Raw genomic sequence first — 12445 nt, forward strand, 5'->3', positions numbered from 1 at the left:
ACGGTAAGCGGCGTGGCATCCGAGGACTGGAGGAGCGGATGCGCTCGTTAACCTTGGGGTCATGGGCGAGGGTATAAATAGGGGGCATGGCTTGAGTGATCTGTTCCTTTGCATATGGTTAAAACATATAACCGAGAAGGAGCCCGAAACGTGAAAGCGACCGTGAGTGTTTTGTGTCTGTGTCCTAACACTGTGTGTCTTGTGTGTTGTTGTCTCACTAAGATTACTGAGCACGATCCGGAGCTGCAGCCGCAGGCCAGCGAAAACCCGGACTTCACCACTCACCTGTTTCACTATCGGAACTGTCTCTGTGTTTGCACCTTTTAACACTTGAATCACGCACCGTCTTTGTGTTCGTGTTTAGTGTGGGTGTCGGAACGGGACTTCGGGGTTGCGGGTCAAACCCGTAGGATTACAATTAGAAGTGATACATGCCGCTGTATCACTTCCAGCACTATTATTATTTACAGGTTTTGCCTTGAGGCTCTGGACATTTATTAAATTAAATAAACACCCTTGCACCTGTACCAACGTCTGTCTGTGTGATTATTCTGCACTGCACTCACCTGCACGTCATTACCACTTTGCCACACGTGGTGTCAGAAGTGGGATATGGACTACGCAACACTGTCGGCGCTGCTGGAGCAGCTGGACAGCAGACGGGAGGGGGAGGAAAGACGGAGAGAGGAGAGGTACACCGCGCTGATCGAGAGGGTCGGGCTGGCAATACCTCCCACAGCATCAGCGGAACGCGGCTTCATAGCGCCCAAAGCCAGGACGCATAAAATGACGGCGGATGATGATCCAGAGGCATACCTGGTGGCATTTGAGCGGCTGGCTACCACCGCGTCATGGCCCCGACAGTTCTGGGCAAGCCAGCTGGGACCCTGCCTGATTGGGGAAGCGCAGGCAGCATACCAGGCAATGGGGGATGACGACGCCGCTCAATATGACCTGGTAAAGCTGGCTATTCTCCGCCGTCTGAATATTACGGAGGAAACGCACAGAGTGAGGTTCAGGGAGTACAGGAGGTCCCCGAACGTACGCCCCAGGGTGGTCGCGCAGAAGCTCTGTGACCACATGATACACTGGCTCACCCCGGCACTAAAAACAACTGCCCAGATGGGGGAGGCCATCGTTATCGAGCAGTTTTGTCATGTGGTCGGCGCCGAGACCCAAGGATGGATACGGCGCCACAACCCCGACACCCTGGAACAGGCAGTCAAGCTCGCTGAGGACTTCGAGGACTCCCTGGTATCCGCCCAGACCGGGCTACTCACCCCGCTACCTCAACGGAGCAGCCGAGCCCCACCTCCTCTCTCTGCTCCATCAGCCCCACCACCAGGACCGGGTCAACGACCTCCGAGAGCACCAACCCCAATGGGCGACCTTGCCTCCTCTTCATGGAGACCAAGGTTGGCCCCCAGCTGGGGTAGAGGTGCTGCCCCTGCCCCGTTGCCATACCAGCAGCGGGACAGACCATTTAATACTGTGCCCTCCTTTCCCCCTACCTGTTTTAGGTGCCGCCAGCCGGGACATCAGGCTAGGTCATGCCCATCTGCGATGGAGTGTGACGTGGCCGTCTGTAATCTGGCATCTGAAGCGGGTAAGCGAGGGAAAAATGGTCGGGAGGGGCCTTGTATTGTTAAGGTGATTTTTGGAAATGTGAAGACCCATGCATTAGTGGACACAGGGTGTGGTCAGACCTTAATTAGAGCATCTCTCTTGGGCGGTATGGTGTGGCAGCCACAAGGTCAGGTGGCGATCTCCTGTATCCATGGAGACACGGCAACATACCCCACAGTAAAAGCATATTTATTGGTCGGTCCGATGAAACGTTCCCTGGTAGTTGGGGTAGCGGAAAGGTTACCACATCCCATTATTCTGGGTCGGGACTGGCCCAACTATAAAGATTTATTGAAATTAAGGGCAGTCCCGGCCATACACGCAAATGTGGCAGAAAAAGTAGAAGGGGAAATAATTGGTAATGTCTTTCCCTTTCAAGCGGAAATGTTCTCTTCCCTGTTCCGGCCGAAAAAAACAAACAAAGAGAGAAGGCTGCGGAAATGGGAGGGAGCATTAATGAGACAAGGCTGGGGGCTGGTGGGAGCCTGTTATAACGGTGAAAAACGTCAGTCGAAGGGGGTCGGAACGCAGTGTGACCGAGAGGGCGAGGTTACTGGGCCATCAAGGGCAGATGTTACTCCCGCCCCGCTCAATATACCGGACATGTGGCACTCGAATGTGAACCTAGTGTGGGAGCAGGACAATGACCCATCACTGGTGCACATTCGGGGACAGGTCCGGTCCATTGAAGGTAAGGATGTTGAAGGCGCTGGGGCACTAGTATTTCCACACTTCATTATCAAGGGGCAATTACTATATAGGGTAAACCTGGCCGCGGGCACAGGACAGCCTGTAACACAATTATTGGTCCCCCCGTCTTGTCGGTTGGAGGTCATGAGGCTGGCGCATGATATCCCTTTTGCGGGGCACCTCGGAGTTGACAAGACAAGGGAACGGATATTGGCTCGATTCTTTTGGCCAGGTGTTTATAAATAAGTGTTGAAATATGTAGCCACATGCCCAGACTACCAGAGAGTAGCGCCGGGTCGAGTGCGCCCCGCCCCTTTGGTCCCACTGCCGATTATTTCCACCCCCTTTGAACGCATCGCAGTGGACATAGTCGGCCCTTTGCTACCTTCTGACTCCGGGTATACGCATATATTAGTGGTGGTAGATTACGCAACACGATACCCAGAGGCAGTTCCATTGAGGTCCACTAGTGCTGCTGCGATAGCCAAAGAACTAGTGCAGATTATGGCAAGAGTAGGGATCCCCAATGAGATATTGACTGATCATGGAACTAATTTCTTGTCAAATACGCTACAGCAGGTATATAAATTACTAAAAATACGTCCCATCAGAACGTCGGTTTACCATCCACAGACGGACGGTTTGGTGGAACGTTTTAATCAGACTCTAAAGGCGATGCTGAGACGATTTGTGAATCAGGAGCAAAAACATTGGGCATCGCTTCTCCCCTACCTCCTTTTTGCAGTGAGAGAGGTGCCGCAGAGTTCGACAGGGTTTTCCCCCTTCGAGCTCTTGTACGGCCGACAGCCTCGCGGCATCCTCGATCTGTTGAGAGAGGGGTGGGAGGAGCACAAAGGCTCGTCCAAAAATGTAGTGCAGCATGTGCTCCTACTGAGAGATCGCCTAGATTTGGTCGGTCGTTTGGCCCAAGACAATCTCAGATCGGCTCAGCATCGACAACAGCAGCATTACAATCAAAATGCATTAATCCGAACTTTTCGACCTGGAGACAAGGTAATGCTGCTACTTCCCTCAGCGGAATCCAAACTATGTGCTAAATGGCAAGGGCCATATGAGGTGATTCGGGCTATAGGAAAGGTGAAGTACGAAATTAAACAGCCCGATCGCCGTAACAAAAAAGAAATTTATCACATAAATTTATTAAAGCCCTGGCAGGCAAGAGAGGTGTTATTTATAGCCCCAGGCAATATAGAGGATGATTTAGGGCCCGAGCTAGAACCCTCTAGCACAAAGAACATTTCGATGGGGGAACAGTTACTTCCTGATCAGCAACGTGAACTACGCAGGTTAATTGAGGAATTTAGCGATGTTTTTTCTAACACGCCCGGTAGAACTAACCTCGCTGAATATGACATTATCTCTCCCCCAGGTGTCACAGTGCGAGAGAGACCTTACCGGATCCCGGAAAGTCGACGGAGTGGCGTTCGCAAAGAGGTATGGGACATGCTCGAACTTGGGGTGATTGAGCCTTCCAGGAGCGAGTGGTGCAGTCCAATTGTGATAGTGGCCAAAAAGGACGGCACCAACCGCTTCTGCGTTGATTTCCGCAAGGTAAACGCTATTGCCAAGTTTGATGCGTATCCCATGCCTCGGGTCGACGAACTCCTAGATAGACTGGGGACGGCGAGGTTCATCTCCACTCTGGATCTGACAAAGGGATATTGGCAGATCCCGTTAACTCGTAGTTCTAGAGAGAAAACCGCATTTTCAACACCAGAGGGGCTGTTTCATTTTACAACCATGCCGTTTGGGTTACATGGTGCGCCTGCTGCCTTCCAGAGACTGATGGACCAGGTTTTACACCCACATCGTGAATATGCGGCAGCGTATATTGATGATGTGGTCATTTACAGCTCCACCTGGCGAGAGCATTTGGCTAGGATCACAGCCGTCCTTCAGTCTCTAAGGGCAGCCCGGCTGACAGCTAACTTGCGAAAATGTGCGTTTGCCAAAAGAGAAACACAATATTTGGGATTTGTAATGGGGAATGGCAGGGTGAAACCCGTTGTCTCCAAGGTCCAGGCCTTGGTAGGCGGAGTAGAACACCCTGTTCTGTATATAAGTAAAAAAATGCTCCGTCGGGAGCGCAACTACTCCGTCGTCGAAAAAGAGTGTTTGGCCATTAAATGGGCTACTCACTCTTTAAGATACTACCTGCTGGGACACTCATTTGATCTTGTCACTGACCACACCCCACTCAAGTGGTTAAGCACAATGAAGGACAGCAATGCCCGGATAACTCGGTGGTATCTGGCATTGCAGCCTTTCATGTACCATATGGTACACCGTGCAGGGAAAGACCACCAAAATGCGGATTATTTTTCCCGGGAGGGGGGGAGTAATGGGAAAGGTAGGTTTAGCCGAGTGTTCCTTCGGCTCCACTCTGAGCGGTGGGATATGTGACAAAGATCGAATGAGTCTTAGTGTTAGATCTCCCTCTCGACCTGTGAGAGCACGGTTTACGAGGAACAGAGTACCCTTAATGAAATGGCACAACAATTTATTCCGTAGGGTAGATGGAAGTCGGTCAGTTCGGAAGGGGGCGGAGCCATGGCACCCGAGCTCAGTGACCCAGACGGTAAGCGGCGTGGCATCCGAAGACTGGAGGAGCGGATGCGCTCGTTAACCTCGGGGTCATGGGCGAGGGTATAAATAGGGGGCATGGCTTGAGTGATCTGTTCCTTTGCATATGGTTAAAACATATAACCGAGAAGGAGCCCGAAACGTGAAAGCGACCGTGAGTGTTTTGTGTCTGTGTCCTAACACTGTGTGTCTTGTGTGTTGTTGTCTCACTAAGATTACTGAGCACGATCCGGAGCTGCAGCCGCAGGCCAGCGAAAACCCGGACTTCACCACTCACCTGTTTCACTATCGGAACTGTCTCTGTGTTTGCACCTTTTAACACTTGAATCACGCACCGTCTTTGTGTTCGTGTTTAGTGTGGGTGTCGGAACGGGACTTTGGGGTTGCGGGTCAAACCCGTAGGATTACAATTAGAAGTGATACACGCCGCTGTATCACTTCCAGCACTATTATTATTTACAGGTTTTGCCTTGAGGCTCTGGACATTTATTAAATTAAATAAACACCCTTGCACCTGTACCAACGTCTGTCTGTGTGATTATTCTGCACTGCACTCACCTGCACGTCATTACCACTTTGCCACAGTAAGATTTACAGAGAAAAACAGATTAATCTCAGTTGCAGAAGTATTCAACCCCCTTTGCTACTGCAGCCCTAAATCTGCAGTATTCTTTGTTTGAAAGGTCACAAAATCAGTGAAATGGTTTCAGCCTGTGTGTACTCAAAGTTGTTTAACTTGTAGATAATTTCCCTCAGGTATATAAAGACTTTCAAGCTGCAACTCACATAGTGATCCAACAAAGCAACCATGAAGACCAAGGAGCTTTCGAAACAAGTCAGGAATAAAGTGGTAGAGGCACAGAGCAGGAGAAGGGTACAGAAAATTTCAAAAGGTGCTGATTATCCCTCTCTGCACAGTGAAGTCCATCATTAAGAAGTGGAAGATGCATCATACCACCCAGACACTACCATGATCAGATCGCCCTCCCAAACTGAGCAGCCAGGCAAGCAGGAAACTGGTTTGGGATGTCACTCTGAAGCCAACAATGACATTGAGAGATCTGCAGAGTTCTGTGTCTGAGATGGGAGTCAGTGTTTACACATCAACAAAAAGCCGGTCCCTACACAAAGCTGGCCTGTAGGGATGGGTTGCAAGAAAGAAGCCATTACTCAGAAAGCCTCATCTTAAAAGCACATATGGAGTTTGCAGGGGAAAAAAAAAAAAAAAAAGTACTGTAGATGACACTACAGACATATCCAAAAAGACTCGTAGCAGTAATTGCTGCAAAAGGTGCTTCTACCAAGTACTGACTTAAGGAGCTGAATACTTATGCAACCAGTAAATTACATTTTGTACATTTCCTTTGCAAGTTTTGCTGACATTTAACCTCCTCCTCCTATAAGTGTTCAGTTTAACCACTACAGCTTTGAATACAAAAAATGTGTTTGAAAAACTGTGCACACATTATTTGTAATTCAACAAAATGTGACATTATTGGTAGGGGATGAATACTTCTGCAAACCACTGTATATAAAATATATATGTATTAGGGATGTGAATTAACTGCAGTTAACTTCTGTGATTAACGCAGACATTTCTTGGGAGATTAATTTTAAGGTTGTCTTGTCCCTCCTTAGCATACAGCAGTTAATTTCCTGCAGCACCATTTTAGTGCATGCCAGGATTGAAAGGATCGTTTGAATATAAAAATTAGTAACGGAACCGCATTATGTAGCAAAGCACTCAAAGTGAAGGACTTGTGAATGGGACGTTTATTTATCTTTGTAAACTTTCCGACGGTTCATTGGATAGAAAGAGGGTTACTTTACTGTCAAAGTGAGTTCCATTATCACAGAAGTCTAGTCTGCTGTACCACCTGTGTGCTAAACATGCTTTCACTTCTCAAAATACACTCTAGTAGGGGCTCCGAGTGGCGCATCCAGTAAAAGCACTCGCTAGAGTGGAGGATGCGCTCTATAGTCTGGACGTCGCCGGTTCGAGTCCAGGCTATTCCACAGCCGACCGTGGACGGGAGCTTCCAGGGGGCGGCGCTCTATTGCCCGAGCGTCACCCGGGGGGAGAGAGGGTTAGGTTGGCCAGGGTGTCCTCGGCTCACAGCGCACCAGTGACCCCTGTAGTCTGGCCGGGCGCCTGCGGGCTTGCCCGTAAGCTGCCCAGAGCTGCGTTGTCCTCCGACGCTGTAGCTCTGAGGCGGCTGCACGGTGAGTTTGCAGTGTGTAAAGAAGCGGGCGGCTGATGGCACACGCCTCGGAGGACAGCGTGTGTTCATCTTCGCCCCTCCTGAGTCAGCGCAGGGGTGGTAGCGGTGAGCTGAGCATAAAAAAAATAATAATTGGGCATTTCAAATTGGGGAGAAAATAATAAAAACTAATTGGCAACGAGACTTCCGGTGACGCGCACCGCGAGATGGTCGCACTTCATTAAGCTCCTGACTGTTATCCCCTATCTACGTTTTATACTTAAATTTATTTTGCCTAAAGACTTATTTTTTCTTATTAAATCCTGTTTAATGATGGCAGCGAACAAGAAAAACACTGCTTCTCCGCAAAAAAATCCGGAGGGCAAACGTTTTAAGTCCTCTCCTTTGCCTGACGATGTGGCCTCGGTGATATCGCAAGCAATCGCCGCTCAAAGAGATTCGATGCACTGCATGGTAGCTGACATGTTGTCCGAGGCCTTGGGGGCTGTGCTGGGCCCGGTAAAGGATTACATGGCTGAAAACGGAGCCATGCTTCGATCACTTAAAGAAGATATCACCACTCATGCTAAAAACATGGAGAGGGTATCTGCTAAAGTTGAGATTTTGCAAGGCAATCTTCGTCAAATAAAAAAGGACACTAACCATTGTCTCCCAGATTGACAAATTCCAAATGAAAATTAACGATTTGGAAGACAGATCACGACGAAACAATATTAGGTTGGTAAATTTACCATCGGGCCTTGAGGGTGACGACCCCGTTCGTTATCTACAGAAGATGCTGCCTTGCTGGATCCCGGACCTCGCTTCGGCTGCTCCTGGGCTTATTGAGATCGACAGAGCTCACCGGGTTTACTCAAACCACTCAAGCAACTCAGACAAGCCACGTACGCTGTTGTTTAGAGTTCTTCGTTATGCTGATCGCCAGGCTATTCTACAGGGTGCTCGCAAAGCGCAGCCGTCCCTTGCAGGAGGCCGCCGTTTGGGCTTCTACGCTGACTACAGCCCGGCAACAGCCCAGAGCAGGAAAGCCTTTACGGGAGTTAGAGCCAAACTTCGGCAGAAGGGCGTGGATTCCTTTTTAATCTACCCGGCAGTTTTGAAGGTCACCCACAGAGGCGATAAGCTATCCTTTGATTCACCAGGAGAAGTGGAGGATTTTTTGGCTGGCTTGGATCCCTCGACTTCGATGGCTGTAATTGCTCGAAAGTCTTTGCAATTTCAACCGGATATTACCGAGGAGGTCCCTATGCACGGCTCATAAGGAGGGATGAACAGGATTAGAATTGTTCTATTCTGAACTGCAAAGTGGAGCGGTACTGTATAGCACTGTATTTCGGGTTTACGCTTTTTTTTTTTTTTTTTTGTAAATATCTGCAATACCTGTTTTCAGCACCTCTATTTTTGTTCTGAACACAAGGGAGACGGCTTTAGAGGTTTTCTCCTGTGTTTTTATTTATTTATTTATTTTATTTTTTTATTGTAAATATCTGCAATACCTGTTTTCAGCACCTCTATTTTTGTTCTGAACACAAGGGAGACGGCTTTAGAGGTTCTCTCCGGAGTTTTTATTAATTTTTTTTCTCTTTTTTTCTCTCTTTTTTTTCTCTCCCTCCAGTATTATTATTATTATTATTATTATTATTATTATTATTATTATCGTTTATACACGTGCTGTTCGGAAATAGTAAGGAGACATGAGTACCACTCTATAGTTCTATACCCTTCTTAAAAATAGCAAAATTGTTTTCCTATTTACAGATGTTTTATTGCTTTATACTGGAATCAAAAGGGATGGTTCAAAACCCCTTTTATTACTATTATTATTGTATCGCTAATTGTACAGCTCGCTGTCTGATCTTGTGTAAGACGCACATTTATTTTTCTCTCTTGAATCCACTACTATTGTAAATTGTACTCCGATACAACAGAAACTGTTGCAATGTTACAAGGAGACAGATTTAATTTCTAACAGCAGTAATAATTAGCTTCTAGTTTTGCTGACCCTTCTAATGTACTAATCTCAATTCATAAGGATGGTTAATGCAGTTTGCAATATCAGTTTGAAGGGGGTACAGGTGTTTGATGTTTGATGCTTGACATCGCATCGTGTTCGTCACAGATGTTTGCTACAGGGGGGAAAATGGGGATGGGGATGGGGGGGTTACATGGGTTTCCACTTTATCTGTTTCTTTACCATAAATGTTCTTGTGATCTTTCATACTTAGAAAACTTAAACACATGCTGTGCCCAGTCTCGAATGTTTCAGATCCTCTCATGGTGCTTGGAATACTTTGATAATGGCTAATATTACAGTTTTATCCCTCAATGTTAGAGGGTTAAACTCACCATTCAAACGCACCCGGGTCCTGGATCTCTTACGAAGGAAAAATGTTGACATAGCTCTTCTACAGGAGACACATTTAAAGCCAAAGGATGCTCCTCGACTCCAGAATAGTAGATATAAACTAATAGTTGCTTCCGGTGATGGCTCTCGAACAAAAGGTGTATTAATACTAATGAAACGAAGCATAAATCTAACATTTGAGAGAGTCAGCTCTGATCACAGTGGCAGATTAGCGTTTTGCTGTGCCTCCATTCAGGGTAAGAAAGTGGCGTTTGTCAGCATTTATGCACCCACCATTTTTGACCCTTTATTCTTCCCATGGCTTACCAAAGAACTATTACCACTGACAGAGTATTCACTGATTGTGGGGTCTGATATGAACACCTTTTTCGATTCCAAATTAGACAAATCCAATATCTCTATCTCTAATGCACAAGCATCGGCCTCTAAGGCACTCAGGCATTTTTCTAAAGATTTAAATTTAATCGACCTATGGCGCACACAAAATCCAACGGCAAGGGATTATACATACTTCTCTCCTTATCATAAAACATTTTCAAGGATCGATTATATTCTTTCCTCCCCTGAACTAAACCCTTTAACTGGGAACGTAGAGTTTCTCCCCCGTAGTCTTTCAGATCATAATGCAATTTTAACCACTTTCAATTTAGCATCGATCCAAAGTAAACCGGCCAGGTGGAGATTTAATATTACACTTCTCCAAAATGACGAATTTCTCTCACAACTTAAACCCAAACTGAATGAATTTATTAACTTTAACAAAGATTCGGTTTCTGACCCAGCACTGGTCTGGGCAGCTATCAAAGGTTTTGTACGCAACAATGCGATTTGGTTTTCCTCTCATCTTAAAAAATCTAAATTACAGTTAATTTCCCAATTAGAGCTAAGTTGTAGTAAACTGGAAAAGGTCCTGAAATCTAATTACACCAGGGATACTGAACTTAAATTAAAGGCAGAAAAGGCAGAACTTAATAATCTATTACGGCAGCGAGTCGAGTTTCTTATGCATATCACCAAACATAAGTATTACTCTGAGGGAAGTCGGCCGAGCCGCCTCCTTGCCCTAACTCTTAAGCGTCAAGAAGGCAGATGCAACATTCAATCGATTAACTGCCCGGTGAAGGGCCCTACTTCAAACCCAAAAGATATTAACAAAACATTTAAATCTTTTTTTGCAAAGTTATACTCCTCTGACAAACAGCTCTCCCCTGACCACTGCCAAGCCTTCCTAGAGGATTTGAATATGCCTAACATCTCTTCAGAGGAGGCAGAGCAGCTAGACTGTCCAATCTCCATAGATGAATTACATCAAGCTGTAAAAACCACTAAAAAAGGCAGCTCCCCTGGGATTGATGGTTTGCCGGCTGAGCTGTATCTAGCTTTGTGGGATACTCTGGGCCCAATCTGGTTATCCACCATAAATTCTGCAATCGCAAAGGGTCATTTTCACAGAGACTGTAATACTGCCCTAATCACATTGCTCCCTAAACCCGGCAAGAATCCCCAGGAATGCGCAAGTTACAGGCCTATTTCCTTAATCAATGCTGACATGAAAATGTACGCTCGGGTTATTGCTCGCCGTTTGGAGAAAGTTATCAATGGTTTGATTAATCCTGACCAAACCGGCTTTATTAAGGGTCGATTAGCATCCGACAATATCCGTCGCTTATTACATGTTATTGCTGAAGCTGAAAAACTGAATTCACCGAGTGGGCTTTTATTTCTCGATGCTGAAAAAGCTTTTGACCGTTTGGAATGGCAGTATTTATGGTGCGTTTTAAAGAAATTTGCTTTCGGTCCAAATCTTATTAGAATGATACAAGTTCTGTACTCTAACCCTTCCGCAAGAGTTTCCACGGGTGGAAGCCTTTCAGACTTATTTAGTATCTTTCGTGGATCCAGACAAGGGTGCCCTCTCTCCCCTCTGCTTTTTGACTTGTCACTAGAGCCCTTAGCCCAATTTATCCGCCAAAGCTCCTTAGTTTCACCGGTGAAAATTGGATCGTCCTGCCACTCAATTTCACTATACGCCGATGACACACTTTTATATGTGTCTGATTTAGAGCACTCTCTTCCAAATATACTTCAGATTTTTGAAAATTTCGGCTCAATAGCTGGTGACAAAATTAACTGGTCAAAATCAGTGTTAATGCTACTCAACGCGGAGGCAGGCAGAGTTAATATCCCCCCCATCATTCCAGTCTCACATCAAGTAACTTATTTGGGCATTTAGATACATCCCTCCATATCAACAATTGCTAAAAATAATTACACAAAAGTGCTAAAAAAAATTGAGGGGGATTTGAACAGCTTCTACCAGCTTCAGTTCCTGCCCGTATTGCCTCGATTAAAATGAATATTCTCCCCCGTATTAATTTTATTAGTTCAATGCTCCCATTGCCTCCACCAGTGGGCTACTGGTCAAAACTTGATTCCTTGTTGAGAAAATTCGTCTGGAATGGTAAACTATGGTAATTATTACAACGCAGTAAAGCACAAGGCGGTTGGGCCTGTCCAAATTTTAAATTTTATCACTGGTCTTTCTTACTACGTACACTAAACCACTGGATGAACCCAACTATGCAGGCATCTTGGAAGGAAATAGAACAGGAAATATTATCCCCAATTAGAATACAAGATATACTGTTCTCTAGCCTTACTTACAAAAGGTGTTCCCTGCACTATGGCCCCATAATCGCTTACACTGTGCAAACTTTCCGGGCAGTGGAAAGAACTTTGGGTCTTAATATTAAGTGGCACAGACACTCGCCCATTTGGAACAATGTTAATATTTTATCTGGTGGTAAACCCCTTTCCTTGGACTCCTGGGCCCGGAGGGGTATAAACGTGTTGAACGATGTAGCCGGTCAGGAGTCTATCCTAGAGTTCCAGGACCTAGTTTCTCGCTATAGTATCCCTAGCACCTCTTTGTTTTTTT

Source organism: Acipenser ruthenus, chromosome 4 (assembly GCF_902713425.1).
Source record: "Acipenser ruthenus chromosome 4, fAciRut3.2 maternal haplotype, whole genome shotgun sequence".
In the NCBI taxonomy this organism is placed as follows: domain Eukaryota; kingdom Metazoa; phylum Chordata; class Actinopteri; order Acipenseriformes; family Acipenseridae; genus Acipenser; species Acipenser ruthenus.